The following is an 18398-nucleotide window of genomic DNA, read 5'->3' as shown; positions in this document are numbered from 1 at the left end:
TCATCATGGTTTCATTTGCATTTCCCTAATTGTTAATGATGGTGAGCCTCATTCCATGTGCTTGTTATCTGTACATCTTTTAAAATTATGTATCTATTCAGATCTTTAGCTCATGTTTATTGGGTTTACTTTCTTATGGTGTGTTTTCAGAACTCTACATATTTTGTATACAAGTTCTTTGTTAGATATATAATTGGCAAATAATTTCTGGTCTATAGTTTGTTTTTTCATTCTATTAAGAGTATCTTTCACAAAGAAAAGTTTCACATTTTAGTGAAATCTAGTTCATCATTTTTTTTCTTATAGATTATGTTTTTGGTGATATATCTAAGAACTCTATCTAGTTAAGCAATGTCACAAAATTTTTTTCCTGTTTTCTTCTAAACATTTCATAGATTAATAAATAATTAATTATAATAAACATTTTGCACTTTATACTTAGATCTATGGTTCTTTTAGAGCCAATTTTGGTATAAGGTGTAAAGTTAAGGACAAGCTTTGTTGTTTGGGGGGAGGCGGCATATGGATTTCCAATTGTTCAAACACCATTTATTGAACAAACTATTCTTTTTCCTTTGAATAGCCTTTGCCCCTCTGTCAGAAATCAATAAACCATATTTTCATGGGTCTATTTTTGAATGCTCTATTTCAGTGGTTTTCCACTCCCATGATTTCAGTTACCAGAAATAACTGGGAGGTCTGAGTCAATAAAAAAACATAATGTATATATACCACAGATTCCTTATCCATTCATTTGTTGACGGACACCCAGGTTGGTTCCATAGTTTTGCTTTTCTTTCTTTTGGTGCTTAGGGATTGAATTCAGGGCCTTGAATGTGTGAAGCAGGCTCACTAATCTATATCCTCAACCACCCTTTTTAAATGTAGGTAGAATTTGGTGTTAAAGTCTTTAAATCTGGGCCTGGAATTTCCCTTTTCAGAGATTCAAAATTATTTCATATTTCTTTAATGATTATGTGATTAAGGTTATCTATTTCCTCTTAGTTGAATTTTAGGAGATTGTAGATTTGTTTTATTTCTTCTAAACTACTGAATTTATGGGCACAGAGTTCTTAATAGTGTTTTTTTTTTTCTCTCTTGGTACTAGGGATTGAACCCAGGGACACTTTGCCACTGAATTATATCCCCAACCATTTCCATTTTTAAATTTTATTAAAATTGTATTTTTTTAAAGTTGTAGGACACAATACCTTTATTTTATTTATTTTTATGTGGTGCTGAGACTTGAACACAGTGCCTCATATGTGCTAGGTGAGAGCTCTCCCACAGAGCCACAACCCCAACCCCATCACTTTTATTTTGAGATATGGTCTTGCTAAATTGCTGAGACTGGTTTTGAATTTGTGATTCTCCTATCTCTGCCTCCCAAGTTGCTGAGTTGCTGGGATTACAGGTGTGTGCCACCACACCCAGCTTATTCTTCCTTTAGTGTTGCTGAGGTGTGTTTATAACTCCTCTTTCCTTCCAGATGTTGTAGCTTTTCCTCTTTTTTATTTGTTAACATGGCTAGAAGTTTACCAATTTTATTGAAATTTTTAAAGAATTAGTTGTTTTATTGATTTTTCTTGATATATTTGTATATATGTTTCTGATTTACATATGTATTTCTGATATCTAATATAAATATATTTGGTACTGGGGATTAAACCGGTGCTTTACCACTGAGCAACATCCCCAATCCTTTTTATTTTTTATTTTGAGACAGGGTCTATGTTGCTTAGGTACTTGCTAAATTGCTAAGGCTGGCTTTCAACTTGTGATCCTCTTGCCTCATTGAAATTTCTGAGATTGTAGACCTGTGCCACCATGCCAGCTTAATTTATTTTTTTGTGGTACTGGGTATTGAATCCATTGGGGTTCTACCATTGAGTTATTCCAGCCCTTTTTTTTATCTTTTATTTTGAGGCAGGGTTTCACTAAATTTCCCAGGCTGACCTCCAGCTTCGGATTCTCCTGCCTCAGCCTCTTGAGTAGCTGGGATTACAGGTATGCGCAATCATGCCTGGCTGGTTTTATATTTATTATTACCTTACTTCTGTTTATTCTAAATTTATTATACTTTTTTTCAATTTTCTTAAGGTAGAAGTTTAGATTATTGATTTGAGAATTCTCTTTACTAAAATGTCTTTTACTAAAATGTCTTTAACACTAGACATTTCCCTCTAAGTACTACTTCAGTTGTATTTCACATGTTTGACATATTCTATTTCCATTTTCACTCAGTACAAGTATTTTCTAGGGTTTTGGATATAGCTCAGTAACAGAATATAGCAGATTTTACCCTTTTGATATTTTTCTTTTTTTTTTTTTTTTTTTGGTGGTGTTGTAGATAGATACAATACCTTTATTTATTTACTTTTATGTGGTGCTGAGGATCAAACCCAGTGCCTCACACATGCTAGGCAAGGGTACTACCACTGTAGCCCTCTTTTATATTTTTCTTGCCATTATTTATTGTTATTTTTCCATATGAAATTTAGAATTAACTTTCTTGCTAAAAGAACCTTTTGATATTTCTGGTAATGGAGATAGAAGCATCCTTGCTTCACTCTTGATAATCGTGGAAATGTTTCTTGTTTTCCCCATGATATAAAATATTTTATATAAAAAAAATGTGTCCATCGATTCCAACATGGCGGCGGGCGCAGAGAGATCAAGTCTCTGACCTCTTCAGCTGTGTGGGCATAGGGAGTCATAAACAACCTAAATCTGCTTGCTCAGGATCACTAGGCAATGCTGAGCTGACGTGGATCTGGGGCGAACAGTCTGGGCCTCTCAGAACACACACTGAGCCCGGATCGGCTGAATTCAAGCTCCCGTTCGCCTGCTTCCCGCAGACAAACAGCTGTGACTCAGCACTAATCCATCCGGCTGAAACAACTGGTCAGCCCTTCTCATCCTACAGAGGTAAATGCCTACCGAGCCTTCATAGGTAGTAGCCACAGGTTTGAAACGGGGCTTGGGAGAGACAGTAAGGACCCACCCGTTGCATTGGTCACCCGGCAAAGGGAAACGAACTGTCGCCATTTGCAAGAGACACCACCATGGCAGAGAACTGACGTCATCAGACTGCGGCGGAGGAGATAACTTCATTGAAACCTGCTGCTACAGGTGTGTAATTCCCTAGCCTTCCCTCTCCACATATCGGGGAAACCTTAAGGGCCCCTCCCAGCTCTCCCGTAAGGGCCCCTCCCAGCTCTCCCGTGAGCGTGATAGCCAGCCCGAGGGAATCAGAGGTGGCGCGGGACCCACGGCGCGTAACTACCGCTCCCACCAGGGCTGACTGCTGAGGCTTCTTGCACCAGCTACCGGGAGCGTGGCTACCGGAAGGCAAGTAAAATTCGCTGAGGATTCTCAGCCCCAAGCTCTACAAACTTAGGGTCTCAGGGAATGGCAAACTGGAAGAGTGTGCCCAGTCGTTCATGAAAACAGGGCTCCCGGGAGCAGCAGACCTGGCGTGTAGCCAGTATTGTGGTGAGCGGCACCCGTGAGAGGGGCCTGGCTAGAGGAAAAGTGGGAAGTGACTAGACACAAGAGGAGGCCCTAGGTACTCAGGATTGGAGACTCGCCCAGTCTGGGAGGAGCTGCTGCACAGTGATTGGTTCCCGCGTATTGACAGGAGAAACTAGGTCTGGTGGGCACAGCGCCACCTACTGGAAGAGAAGTTAATCAAACTCTAAGACTGCATTTATTAGTTTTTTTTTTCTTTTTTTCTTTTCTCTTTTATTTTGATTTGGGTTTTTCTTTCATTTTCATTTTTTCTTTCTTGTTGTTTTTTAAAATTTTTTACAATTTTTTCAAAAATTTTTTTTCTTCTAATTTTAATTTTAATTTTTTTTATTTTTTATTTTTTAAATTTTTTTTCTTTTTTTCTTTCCTTTTTTTTCTTCTTTTGTCTTTTCATTTCTCTTATCCCCCCTTCCTTGAATTCTACCTGCTTACTCTCATTCTCTTTAGTGACTTCTTCCCTTCCCTTCTAATACCTTTCCTCCCAAGCATCAAATAAATTTATAGGAGTAAACAGTAACTCAGCAGTCAAACAGAACAAGAAGTAACATGAGCAGCTTCAAAAAGCAAGGAAGAAAAGGAGTACAAACAATGCAGGACAGCCTAAATATTCAGGAGGACCTAGAGTCATCAGAAAAATGGTCATATAAAGAACTCAAGGAACACCTTAGACAGATGGAATGGAACCTTAAAGAGGATACAAGACAGCAAATTTAAGCAGCAAAAGAACACATTGAGAATGAATTACATAAACAGATAAAAGAAGAAGTTAAGCATCTTTATCAGGAGATAGAGATTATAAAAAAATAATCAAACAATAATTCTAGAAATGAAGGAAACGATAAACCAAATTAAAAACTCAATTAAGAGTATCACTAACAGAGTGGAGCAAGTAGAAGCCAGAACGTCAGAGAATGAAGACAAAATATATCATCTTGAAAAGAGTCTAGCCAACTCAGAAAGGCTGGTAAAAAATCACGAGAAAAACATCCAAGAGTTATGGAATAACATAAAAAAACCAAACTTACGAGTCATCGGGATAGAAGAAGGTACAGAGATTCAAACCAAGGGAATGAGTAACCTGCTGAATGAAATAATTACAGAAAACTTTCCAGAAATAAAAAAGGAAACAGATATACAAATTGAAGATGCATACAGGACACCAAGCACACAAAATCACAGTAGACCAACGCCAAGACACATTGTTATGAAGACATCCAATATACAGAACAAAGAGAAAATATTAAAAGCTACAAGAGAAAGGAGACAGATTACATTCAGGGGTAAACCAATAAGGTTAACAACGGATTTTTTATCACAGACACTGAAAGCAAGAAGGTCATGGAACAATGTATTTCAAACACTGAAAGACAATGGATGCCAACCAAGAATTCTGTATCCAGCAAAATTAAGCTTCAGGTATGACAACGAAATAAAAATCTTTCATGATAAACAAAAGTTAAAAGAATTTGCAGCCAGAAAACCAGCATTGCAAAGCATTTTGAGCAAAACACTACACGAGGAAGAAATAAAAAACAATAACCAAAACCATCAGTGGGAAGTGCCTCAGTAAAGACAGAGGGCGAGGGGAAAGATAATCATGGAGAAACAAACTAAATTTTTTTTTAAAAAGGATAAATAATCAAACATGGATGGAAGTACAAACCATATATCAATAGTAACTCTGAATGTTAATGGCTTAAACTCTCCAATAAAGCGACATAGGCTGGTATCATGGATTAAAAAAACAAATCCAACAATATGCTGCCTCCAGGAGACACATCTGATTGGAAAAGACATACACAGGCTGAAGGTGAAAGGATGGGAAAAAATATACCATGCACACAGTTCTCGTAAGCAAGCAGGGGTGGCCATCCTCATATCGAATAAAATCGACTTCAAGACTAAGTTAATCAAAAGGGATAAGGAAGGACTTCATATACTGTTAAAAGGAACCATTCACCAACAAGATATAACAATTATCAATATTTATGCACCAAATAATGGTGCTGCGACACTCATAAAACAAATTCTCCTCAAGTTCAAGAATCAAATAGACCACAACACAATAATTATGGGTGACTTCAACACACCTCTCTCACCATTGGACATATCCTCCAAACAAAAGATGAATAAAGAAACTATAGAACTCAATACCACAATCAATAACCTAGACTTAACTGACATATATAGAATATATCAACCATCATCAAATGGATATACTTTTTTCTCAGCAGCACATGGATCATTCTCAAAAATAGACCATATATTATGCCATAGGGCAACCCTCAGTAAATATAAAGGGGTGGAGATAATACCATGCATTTTATCTGATCATAATGGAATGAAACTGGAAATCAATGATAAAAGAAGGAAGGAAAAATCCTACATCACATGGAAAATGAACAATATGTTACTGAATGATCAATGGGTTACAGAAGACATAAAGGAGGAAATCAAAAAATTCTTAGAGATAAATGAAAATACAGACACAACATATCGGAATCTATGGGACACAATGAAAGCAGTTTTAAGAGAGAAATTCATCGCCTGGAGGTCATTCCTCAAAAAAAGAAAAAAACCAACAAATCAATGAGCTCACACTTCATCTCAAAGCCCTAGAAAAGGAAGAGCAAAACAACAGCAAATGTAGCAGAAGGCAAGAAATAATTAAAATCAGAACGGAAATCAATGAAATTGAAACAAAAGAAACTATTGAAAAAATTAACAAAACTAAAAGTTGGTTCTTCGAAAAAATAAATAAGATCGACAGACCTTTAGCCATGCTAATGAAGAGAAGAAGAGAGAGAACTCAAATTACTAACATACGGGATGAAAAAGGCAATATCACAACAGATGCTACAGAAATACAGAAGACAATTAGAAATTATTTTGAAAACCTATATTCCAATAAAATAGAAGATAGTGAAGACATCGATAAATTTCTTAAGGCATATGATTTGCCCAGACTGAGTCAGGAGGATACACACAATTTGAACAGACCAATATCAATGGATGAAACTGAAGAAGCCATCAAAAGACTACCAACCAAGAAAAGCCCAGGACCGGATGGGTATACAGCGGAGTTTTACAAAACCTTTAAAGAAGAATTAATACCAATACTTTTCAAGTTATTTCAGAAAATAGAAAAAGAGGGAGCTCTTCCAAATTCATTCTATGAGGCCAACATCACCCTGATTCCGAAACCAGACAAAGACACCTCAAAGAAAGAAAACTACAGACCAATATCTCTGATGAACCTAGATGCAAAAATCCTCAATAAAATTCTGGCGAATCGAATACAAAAACACATCAAAAAAATTGTGCACCATGATCAAGTAGGATTCATCCCTGGGATGCAAGTATGGTTCAATATACGGAAATCAATAAATGTTATTCACCACATCAATAGACTTAAAGATAAGAACCATATGATCATCTCCATAGATGCAGAGAAAGCATTCGACAAAGTACAGCATCCCTTTATGTTCAAAACATTAGAAAAACTAGGGATAACAGGAACTTACCTTGACATTGTAAAAGCTATCTATGCTAAGCCTCAGGCTAGCATCATTCTGAATGGACAAAAGTTAAACGCATTCCCTCTAAAATCTGGAACAAGACAGGGATGCCCTCTATCACCACTTCTATTCAATATAGTTCTTGAAACACTGGCCAGAGCAATTAGACGAAAGAAATTAAAGGCATAAAAATAGGAAAAGAAGAACTTAAATTATCACTATTTGCAGATGACATGATTCTATACCTAGAAGACCCAAAAGGGTCTACAAAGAAACTACTAGAACTAATAAATGAATTCAGCAAAGTGGCAGGATATAAAATCAACACGCATAAATCAAAGGCATTTCTGTATATCAGTGACAAAACTTCTGAAACGGAAATGAGGAAAAACACTCCATTCACAATATCCTCAAAAAAAAAAAAAAAAAAAACTTGGGAATCAACCTAACAAAAGAGGTGAAAGATTTATACAATGAAAACTACAGAACCCTAAAGAGAGAAGTAGAAGAAGATCTTAGAAGATGGAAAAATATACCCTGTTCATGGATAGGCAGAACTAACATCATCAAAATGGCAATATTACCAAAAGTTCTCTATAGGTTTAATGCAATGCCAATCAAAATCCCAACGGCATTTCTTGTAGAAATAGATAAAGCAATCATGAAATTCATATGGAAAAATAAAAGACCCAGAATAGCAAAAGCAATTCTAAGCAGGAAGTGTGAATCAGGCGGTATAGCGATACCAGATTTCAAACTATATTACAGAGCAACAGTGACAAAAACAGCATGGTACTGGTACCGAAACAGGCGGGTGGACCAATGGTATAGAATAGAGGACACAGAGACTAATCCACAAAGTTACAACTATCTTATATTTGATAAAGGGGCTAAAAGCATGCAATGGAGGAAGGATAGCATCTTCAACAAATCGTGTTGGGAAAACTGGAAATCCATATGCAACAAAATGAAACTGAATCCCTTTCTCTCGCCATGCACAAAAGTTAACTCAAAATGGATCAAGGAGCTTGATATCAAATCAGAGACTCTGCGTCTGATAGAAGAAAAAGTTGGCTCCGATCTACATATTGTGGGGTCGGGCTCCAAATTCCTTAATAGGACACCCATAGCACAAGAGTTAATAACAAGAATCAACAAATGGGACTTACTTAAACTAAAAAGTTTTTTCTCAGTAAGAGAAACAATAAGAGAGGTAAATAGGGAGCCTACATCCTGGGAACAAATTTTTACTCCTCACACTTCAGATAGAGCCCTAATATCCAGAGTATACAAAGAACTCAAAAAATTAGACAATAAGATAACAAATCACCCAATCAACAAATGGGCCAAGGACCTGAACAGACACTTCTCAGAGGAGGATATACAATCAATCAACAAGTACATGAAAAAATGCTCACCATCTCTAGCATTCAGAGATATGCAAATCAAAACCACCCTAAGATACCATCTCACTCCAGTAAGATTGGCAGCCACTATGAAGTCAAACAACAACAAGTGCTGGCGAGGATGTGGAGAAAAGGGTACACTTGTACATTGCTGGTGGGACTGCAAATTGGTGCGGCCAATTTGGAAAGCAGTTTGGAGATTCCTGGGAAAGCTGGGAATGGAACCACCATTTGACCCTGCTATTGCCCTTCTCGGACTATTCCTTGAAGACCTTAAAAGAGCATGCTACAGGGATACTGCCACATCGATGTTCATAGCAGCACAATTCACAATAGCTAGACTGTGGAACCAACCCAGATGACCTTCAATAGATGAATGGATTAAAAAAATGTGGCATCTATACACAATGGAATATTACGCAGCAATAAAAAATGACAAAATCATAGAATTTGCAGGGAAATGGATGGCACTAGAGAAGATTATGCTTAGTGAAGCTAGCCAATCCCTAAAAAACAAATACCAAATGTCTTCTTTGATATAATGAGAGCAACTATGAACAGAGCAGGGAGGAAGAGTAGGAAGAAAAGATTAACATTAAACAGAGACATGAGATGGGAGGGAAAGGGAGAGAAAAGGGAAATTGCATGGAAATGAAGGGAGACCCTCATTGCTATACAAAATTACATATAAGAGGTTGTGAGGGGAATGGGAAAATAAACAAGGAGAGAAATGAATTACAGTAGATGGGGTAGAGAGAGAAGATGGGAGGGGAGGGGAGGAGGGATAGTAGGGGATAGGAAAGGTAGCAGAATACAACAATTACTAATAGGGCATTATGTAAAATTGTGGATGTGTAACCGACATGATTCTGCAATCTGCATTTGGGGTAAAATTGGGGGGTTCATAACCCACTTCAATCTAATGTATGAAATATGATATGTCAAGAGCTTTGTAATGTTGTGAACAACCAATAAAAAAAAAGAAAAAAAATAATTAAAAAAATGTGTGCATCAACTTATATTTTCTTTTATGTGTTTGTTTTTAAACAGATATAAATATGAAAGTTTGTTGAAGATTTTGTCAGGAAGTGAAGGAAGAAAAATCAAAATGGGGTAACATTGGTCCTGGCTATTTAAAATGGACTTGGAAGGCTGTTACTAATCAGATCTCAGACATATCATATCAAATGCTGAACCTTTGAAGTGGGCTGCAAACAAGCCCAGCCTCCGATATGAGTTGACCTTTGATATAATGTTAACCTCTGCTGACCTTCTGTAGAATGAACCCCACTCCTCAAATGACTCAGAGACTGAGGTCACACCCAATCCCTCTCCTGCACAGTTTAACTTTTGCCTGCATCAATCATAATTCCTCACTAACCAGTGATGTAATTTACAACCCCCATTTGGATTAAAGCTATAAATACTGCCACCATTTTGTAAAACCTCAGAGGATATTTTCAAGATTGTTTGAATCTATTTTCTCAGACTGCAACCCTAATTAGCCCAAATAAAAATAATTTCTTTGTTCTCAAGGTTTATCTTATTCTATTCAAGGAACTATGGAGTGCCAGGCCTAATGGCTCACTCCCATAATCCCCGAGCAAGTTTGAAGCCAGCCTCAACAATTTAGAGAGACCCTATATCAAAATAAAGGAGCCAGGAATGTGGCTCAGTGATTAAGTGCCCCTGGGTTCTAGTCCTGGTACCAAAAAAAGAAAAAAATATACATATGATTTCATTTCTAAAATAATTGATTTTTGTAAATTCTGAGGTTTTTTGTTTATTTGTTTGTTTTGTTTCTTAAGAAAATTCACCATTTTTTCTGTGTTTTCTTAAAGTCCTACAAAATAGTCTCAATTTTAAAATTTTCTAATTTACTTGACTTAATTTACACCATTTCCTATTCTTTATCCACTAATTTCTATTGGTCTTACCTTTATTGTTTCCATCCTTGTGCTTATTTTTGTTATTTGTATATTCTATAATTATTTCCTTGTTTCTTTTCTCTTTTTCTTTTCTTTTGGTATTAGGGATTTAACCCAGTTGGGCTTTACCACTGAGCCACATCCCCAGACCTTTTTGTATTTTTTTTTTTTTAGACAGGATCTCACTAAATTGCTAGGGTCTCACTTGCTGAGGCCTTGAATTTGCAATCCTTCTTCCTGAGCCTCCCAAGCCAATGGGATTACAGGTATATACTACCACACACTGCTCTTTGCCTCTTGAGTTTGGAATTAATTTATTTTCATTTTTTCACTGTTACTGACACATGTGGTTAGGGATATAAATTTTCTTTGTGTCATTGCTTTATATGTATTCCGTAAATTCTGATACATATTTTCGTGATCACTATTTTTTGTTTATTTTTAATTTTTTGGCACTGGGGCTTGAAATCAGGAATGCTTTACTACTGAGCTACATTCCTAGCTCTTTTTATTTTTTATTTTGAGACAAGATCTCACTAAGTTGCTAAGACTAGTCTGGAACTTGAGAGACTCCTGTCTTAGCCTCCTGAGTCTATCACTATTTTTTACAAGTTCTGTAATACTGGCTCACCTTTTCACTCAAAGTTGTTTTCATATAAAGTTTTAAATTTCCTGCTGGAAGAGTCTTTTTGTATTTATTTATTTATTAGGTACTAGGGATTGAACTCTGGAGCACTCAACCACTGAGCCACGTCCCCAGGCCTATTTTGTCTTTTATTTAGAGACATGCTTAGCGCCTCAGGAAGTTGCTGAGGCTGGCTTTGAACTCTGATCCTCCTGCCTCAACCTCCAGAGCTGCGGGGATTACAGGAAGGCACCACCCTGCCTGGCCTTTTTGTATTTAAATAATATCAAACTTGCGGAACAACTGCAAACTGGAGGGATAACAACTCTCAGTAAATAGAATTGTAATGAGCTTAACATAAGTTACCCCAACTATGGGAGGAACCACAATAAAGGACCTGCTAACAATTATTTAACAATTATGTTATATTCAGGTATTTGTTTTGTTTTATGATACTGGGGATTGATCTCAGGACCTCCTCTACCACTAAGCATGTTTTCTTTATGCATAATGGCCCTATTCTACTTTTGGAAAGCAGTTTCAAACTGCTTTACAAAAGTTTTTTTTACATCCTTTCCTTAATTCTTTTAAGAGTTTACTGAAGCTGGGTGTGGTGGTTCACAAATGTAATCCTAGGGATGGAGGCAGGAGGATCACAAGTTTGAGACCAGCCTCAGAAATCCAGTGAAATTTTCAGCAACTAAGCGAGACTCTGTCTCCAAATAAAAATATAAAAAGAACTGGGGATGCAGATCAGTGGTAAATCACCCCCTGGGGGTCCAATCTCTGGTACCAAAAAAAAAAAAAAAAGTAAGGATTTTTTAGTGTGCTTAATTTCATGTGTTAACTTGGCTGGATCACAATAACTCAATACTGCATCAAACATTATTCTAAATGATTCTGTGAGGTATTTTTAAATGAATTAACATTTAAATCGATGGAGTTTGAGTAAAGCATATTGTCCTCCATAAAGTGAGTGGGAGTTATCTAATCTATTGAAAACCTGAAAAAAACAAGACTGAATTTTTTCAAGCAGAGAGGAAATTCATCCATTAGACTTGCACAGCAACATCAGTTCTTCCTGGGTCTCCAGCTTGACTGCCTTTGGATTCAGTTTTCAAGTCTTTCCAGCCTCTAGCCTGCTAGCCTCCCACACCAGATTTTGAATTTACACTTCCACAATTGTGTGGACCAATTACCGAAAATAAATTTCTGTGTATGTATATGTGTGTGTGCGCACGTGTACTTATATATGTACATATACATATTCTCCTGTTGGGTCTGTTTTCCTGGAGAAGTCTAATAAAAACATATATTCACAAGGTTGTGCAACCATCACAACATCTAATTCCAGAGTATTCTCACCACTCTCCTAAAAATTACATCCTCATCATTCACTCCCTCTAGTTGCTGGCAACCACTAATCTATTTGTGTGTGTGTGTGTGGCAGGGGTAATGGGAAGATGGAACCCAGGGCCCTATGAATTCTAGGCAAGTGCTCTACCACTGAGCTGAGCTATACCCACCAGGCCTTTATTTTATTTTGAGATAGGGTCTTGTTAAATTGCCCAGATTGGCCTCAAACTTGCAATCCTCCCGCCTCAGCCTTCAGGGTAGCTGGAATTACAGGTGTGCCCCACTGTGCTCAGCTCTATTTTTCATCTCTATGATTTTGCCTGTTCTGGACATTTCATACAAACAGAACCATACCATATGTAACCTTTTGTGACTGGCTTCTTTCACTTAGCCTAATGTTTTCAAGGCTCAGTCATATTGTAGTATATGTGCCTTTTTATGATTGAATAACATTCCATTTTATGGATATGGCACATTTGTTTATGCATTCATTAGCCAGTGGCCACTTGAGTTCTTTCCACTTTTTGGTTATTATGAATAACATTAAGCACTGGTACACAAGTTTTTCTGTGAACATACGTTTTCAGTTTTCTTGAGTATAGACTGAGGAATGAAATTGCTGGTTCATATGGTAACTCCATGTTTTTATTTATTTATTTATTTACTTTTTGGGGAACTGAGAAACTATTTCCAAAGTAGCTACCCCATTCTACATTACCACCAGCAACATAGAGGGTTCCAATTGCTTTGTATTCTTGCAGATATTTGTTATTGTCTTTTTTTTTTTAAGAAAGAGTGAGAAAGAGGGAGAGAGAGAGAGAATTTTAATGTTTATTTCTTTTAGTATTTGGCGGACACAACATCTTTGTCTGTATGTGGTGCTGAGGATCGAACCCGGGCCGCAAGCATGCCAGGCGATCGCGCTACCGATTGAGCCACATCCCCAGCCCCTATTGTCTTTTTTATTATAGCCATTCTAGTGAGTATAAAGTGGCATTTTATTGTTTTGATTTGCATATTCTGGATTTTCTCTTTCTGATTTTAACCCAATCCCCAACTCTGAACCCTATGCTACAACATATAGCTGCATAAAACACAGAAAGTGAGCTGGGATTATAGCACAGTGGTAGAGTTCTTGCCTAGCACATGTGAGGCACTGTGTTTGATTCTCAGCACCACATAAAAATAAATAAATAAAAGCATCGAGCCATCTACAATTAAAGAAAACACAGAAAATAAAAATTCTCTTTTGCAGAGAATAAAATCATGGCATTTGCAGGTAAATAAATGCAGTTGGAGAAGATAATGCTAAGTGAAGTTAGTCAATCCCCAAAAGACAAATGTCGAGAATGTTTTCTCTGAAATAAGGTGACTGACTCATAGTGGGGTAGGGAAAGGAGCATGGGAGGAATAGACAACCTCTAGATAGGGCAGAGGGGTGGGAAGGGCAGGGAGAAGGCAGGGAGTTAGCAATGATGGTGGAATGTGATGGACATCATTATCCAAAGTACATGTATAAAGACATGAATTAGTGTGAACATACTTTATATACAAACATAGATATGAAAAATTGTGTTCTATATGTGTAATAAGAATTGTGATGCATTCCGATGTCATGTATTTAAAAAATAAAAGCAATTAAAAAAATTCTCTTTTGCTTTTTTCATAGTAACTACTTGTTACAGTTTTGACAATTCACTATATGTCCTTTCAGACTTTGTCCCTACATTCACACATATATACAGCTATTTTCGTTTACTTTTGCTTTTTACATAAATGATATAATATGCATATTCTCTAGCTTTCTTTTTAAAAAATATTTTTTAGTTGTATACAGACTCAATACCTTTATTTTATTTATTTTTATGTGGTACTGAGGATCGAATCCAGTGCCTCAAACATGCCAGCAACCCCTCTCCCACTGAGAAACAACCCCAGAGTAAACATGCTTTTTAAAAAATATACATTTTTTTAAGTTGTCAATGGATCTTTTGTTTTATTTATTTATATGTGGTGCTGAGGATCGAACCCAGAGCCTCACACATGCCAGGCAAGCACTCTACCACTGGGCCACAACTCCAGCCCTCTACTTGCTTTTTAATTCAACACTTTACTCCTAGAAAAGTCTATTGTATAGGCACTATGCACATATTGTGTAAATCAGAATCAATTTAAGTGGTGCCTTCCAGATGAATGAATGTATCTGTATTTATACAAATTTCTGATGGCAATTTTATGTGAAAAGGACTTATTATTATTATTATTATTATTATTATTATGTGAAAAGGACTTATTATTATTTACTTAAAATTCATAGAGACAAGGAAAAATATATTTTCTAGCTAAAATACCACTTTTCTAAAGAGAACACATTATAAATAAAGAATCTTGGAACTTGAGAGAATTTGATTATTTTATATATCATTGAGACCTCTATTCTTGCTCCCCTTAAAAAAAAAAAAAAGGAAGGAAGGAAGAAAAGAAAAATTCAGTATGCTTTTCTAAGTACTGGCATCACACTAGTGATTTCATCTTCTGGAAGGGTCTGTGGAAAGAGGTGTATTTGGAGTCAGACAGAACATGGTCTGAATTCTGGCTGGGCTACTTACTACCTGTGTGATATTGATCATTTATTTAATCTCTCTCTGTTCCGCAATTTCATCATAATAAAAATATTTGAAGCCAGGCTTCCTTATTTGTTTTTCGTTTTGTTGTTGGTACTGAGGATTGAACCCAGGGGTGCTTAGCTACTGAGCAACATCCCCAGCTCTATTTGTTTTAGATGTTGGTGGACCTTCATTTTATTCATTTATTTATATGTGGTGCTGAGAATGAAACACAGTGCCTCATACATGCTAGGCAAGTGCTCTACCACTGAGCCACAACTCCAGCCCCCCTGCTCTTTTTTTTTTTTTTTTGGAGACAGGGTCTCCTTAAGTTGCATAGGGCCTCACTAAATTGCTACAGCTGGCTTTGAACTTCTAATCCTTCTGCCTCAACCTTAGGAGTTGCTAGGATTACAGGTATGAGCCACCGCCCCCAGCTCAGGTTTCCTTATTTGTAAAGGGGGTTGACTATATCCACCTTGCACAGCTACTGTGAAAATTAAACGGGATAATTCATGTGAAGTGCCATATCACACAGCTCATAGTGGATACTATCTTTGTTTGGGCTATTCTAACAAAAATACCATAGACTAGCTGGCTTATAAACAACAGAAATTTATCTGAAGGCTGGAAAGAACAAGATTTAAAAAACAGATTCAGCTTCTGACTAGTTATTACTTTCTGTGACACAGATGGCTTTCTAGCTATGTCCTCACATGGTAGAAGTGGCAAAGAAGCTCTCTGGGGTCCCTTTTAGAAGGGCAGCGATCCCAGTTATGAGGGCTCTATCTTTATGACTTACTCTCCTCCCGAAGGGCCTACTGCCAAATACCATATTGGGAATCAGGTTATAACAAATTAATTCTAGGGGGACTATTTGGTCTACAGAAGGCACTTAATAAATGGTATTACTATTTTTATTATTAGTATAATCATCTTTTATTTCTATGACTCTTGTAAGGAGTATTGTTCTGGTTATCATATTTAGTATGCAAAAAAACCCTGGATAAACTAAAAATGCAACAAGTCATAAAGATAAGTCATCAGGTTACTAGAAGGGGATCATAAGAATGGGAAGGTATCAAGGACTGGGGTTGTAGCTCAGTGGTAGAGTGCTTGCCTCCCACCTGTGAGGCCCTGAGTTGGATCCTCAGCACCATAAAAAAATAAACAAATAAAAATAAAGATACTGTGTCCATCTACAACTTAAAAAAAGAAAAAAAAAAGAAAAAAGAATAAGAAGGTGTCCAATAAAGCCCCAGAAAAAGTCATGAAGGAAAAGACTGAGATTTAAGTAAAAATATTTAAATTTTTGTATGCAAAAGTCACAAAATTCAAAGGTGTTAAGAAATCATGGGGCTGGGATTGTGGCTCAGTGATAGAGAGCTCACCTGAGCACATTCGAGGTCCTGGGTTTAATCCTCAGCACCACATAAAAATAAGTAAATAAAATAAAGGAATGGTGTCCATCTACAACTAAAAAATATTTTAAAAAATGAATCATGAGTCAAAATATAGTAACCAAATGTTTACTATATAAAGAACTGAAATTTTAATAAGAGAAACTATGTATAGTACCTTGAATAGCTGCAACAATGCTGTTTTTCTAAGTCCTTAAACTCAGCTTGCTCACAGGTCAGTGGGTCAGTGGAGGGGTTTGGCAGTGTGTAACCAGGCTCCACAGGGCTTGGCTCCAAACTGCAGGTTGACTTAGGTCTTCTTAGTGTTTTTCCATTTGGAAACCAACCTAAAGGGGAAGCAGCTACTCAGGTTATTTACAAGCTTTTGATGCGGTAAATAGGACAATAGGACACAAGTTATGCTCTCATTTATTTTACTGAAATTACCTTGTCAAAAAATGCTAAAGCAGATGGTTCCCAGACCACCGTAAGATACCTGGAGGAAGAGAACAAACATGAAATTCTTAAATATTGGTGATTTTACACTAGACAGAAGGCATAACATAAACTTTTTTTGACTGGAGGATCATTTGCGGGACTCAATAAAGCCTGTTTATAACAATATACTTGCAAGGAAATAAATAATAAATAATTCCAAAGAGGAAAAGAAGCAGAATAATAAGGGAAGAAAATGGGGAGGGTGAGTCTAATAGGGTATGGAGCAGTGAGAACCAACAACAGCTGCCTTGACTGCTTGCTGTGGGAGGGTTCCCAAAAAGGAAGGAGAGTAAAAATGAGCATTAAATTTAGCCAAAAGAGGAGTTTTTATTGCTGTGGGGCTCAGTGAAATGGAGATAGCAAGTCATCATCTGTCATAGTGATATGGGTTTTATATCAAGTAAACAGACTGGCTTTGGGCTCCCTGCCCTTAGAGGTTGGCATGAGACCCAGGTTGATGGGTTTGGTAATAGGAGATTTATGCCATTCGGGTGATGTGTGATAAGATATAGGCCCTGAAAGCGGCTATTAACACTGATTAACTCAAAAGTTGACCACCAGCACACACAGCCATTGTTTCCTCTAGCACTCTTTAGTGATGGGCTTTGTCTGGCTGGCTTCACAAGAGACAAATGCCATTACAGGAGACCAAATAACCTCATTTAGGCAGTTGTCAGATAATAGAGAAGCTCTAGGTCTTAGCCTGACTGCATTAGTTTGATTTGTTACTACTATTCACCTTGTCCTGGGCATTAATGGAGACAAAGGCCTGGAATTACCAGGAGCAGAGATAAACTATGGATTAGAGCCTGTGGGTTTTGAGGGAAAGAGAATTCTTAGATTTTTATTTCCATTTTCATTTTGCTTGATATTTCATCAAAGTTAAAGTCCAGTTTTTCCCCGAATATCATATTCTTTCCAAATTACTACCAATTGTAATTCCAAAAAAATGTTACTGATTCATTATCTCCTTTAATAAGATCAATCTTAACTTATAGGATTTTGTTTTACTTTTTTATACTGAGGATTGAATCCAGGGGTACTTTATCACTGACCTACATCCCCAGTTCTTTTTCATTTTTAATAATTCATTTATTATTGAATTTTGAGACAGGGTCCTGATATATATATTTAATATTTATTTTTTAGTTTTAAGTGGACACAATATCTTTATTTTATTTTTATGTGGTGCTGAGAATCGAACCCAGTGCCTCACGCATGCCAGGTGAGTGCGCTACAATCCCCAGCCCAGGGTCCTGATATATTGCTGAGGCTAGCTTTGAACTTGTGATCCTTCTACCTCAGCCTTCCTACTCGCAGAAATTATAGGCACGTATCACTCTGTCCTGCCCTTTTAGGTTTTTGAAAATGATTTTAGGGGAAATACAGTAGTGATCTTATATATTATCTTGCTTCTTTAATATTCTTATATATGGTGAATCTGCTTCATAAAAGTTGAACTAAAACTGATATTCCATTATTAGTATTAGAAAAAATAAAAGGATGTGCACATTACATTTACAGTTACTC

General features: G+C 36.7%; 1 long non-coding RNA gene across 1 annotated transcript in view; it reads right to left on the bottom strand.

Annotated features, from left to right (window-relative positions):
* LOC308643846 overlaps positions 1 to 16709 on the bottom strand; it is a 37422-nt gene extending 20713 nt beyond the window's left edge. Inside the window, exon 1 of the long non-coding RNA XR_014020832.1 lies at positions 16549 to 16709. This is a non-coding gene — a long non-coding RNA (uncharacterized lncRNA). The remainder of the gene's footprint in view (positions 1 to 16548) is intronic.
* Between the last annotated feature and the right edge of the window lie 1689 nt (positions 16710 to 18398).

This window comes from Spermophilus citellus, assembly GCF_964194105.1.
Source record: "Spermophilus citellus genome assembly, chromosome: 3".
Taxonomy (NCBI): domain Eukaryota; kingdom Metazoa; phylum Chordata; class Mammalia; order Rodentia; family Sciuridae; genus Spermophilus; species Spermophilus citellus.
This window is presented reverse-complemented; position numbering and strand designations above follow the sequence as displayed.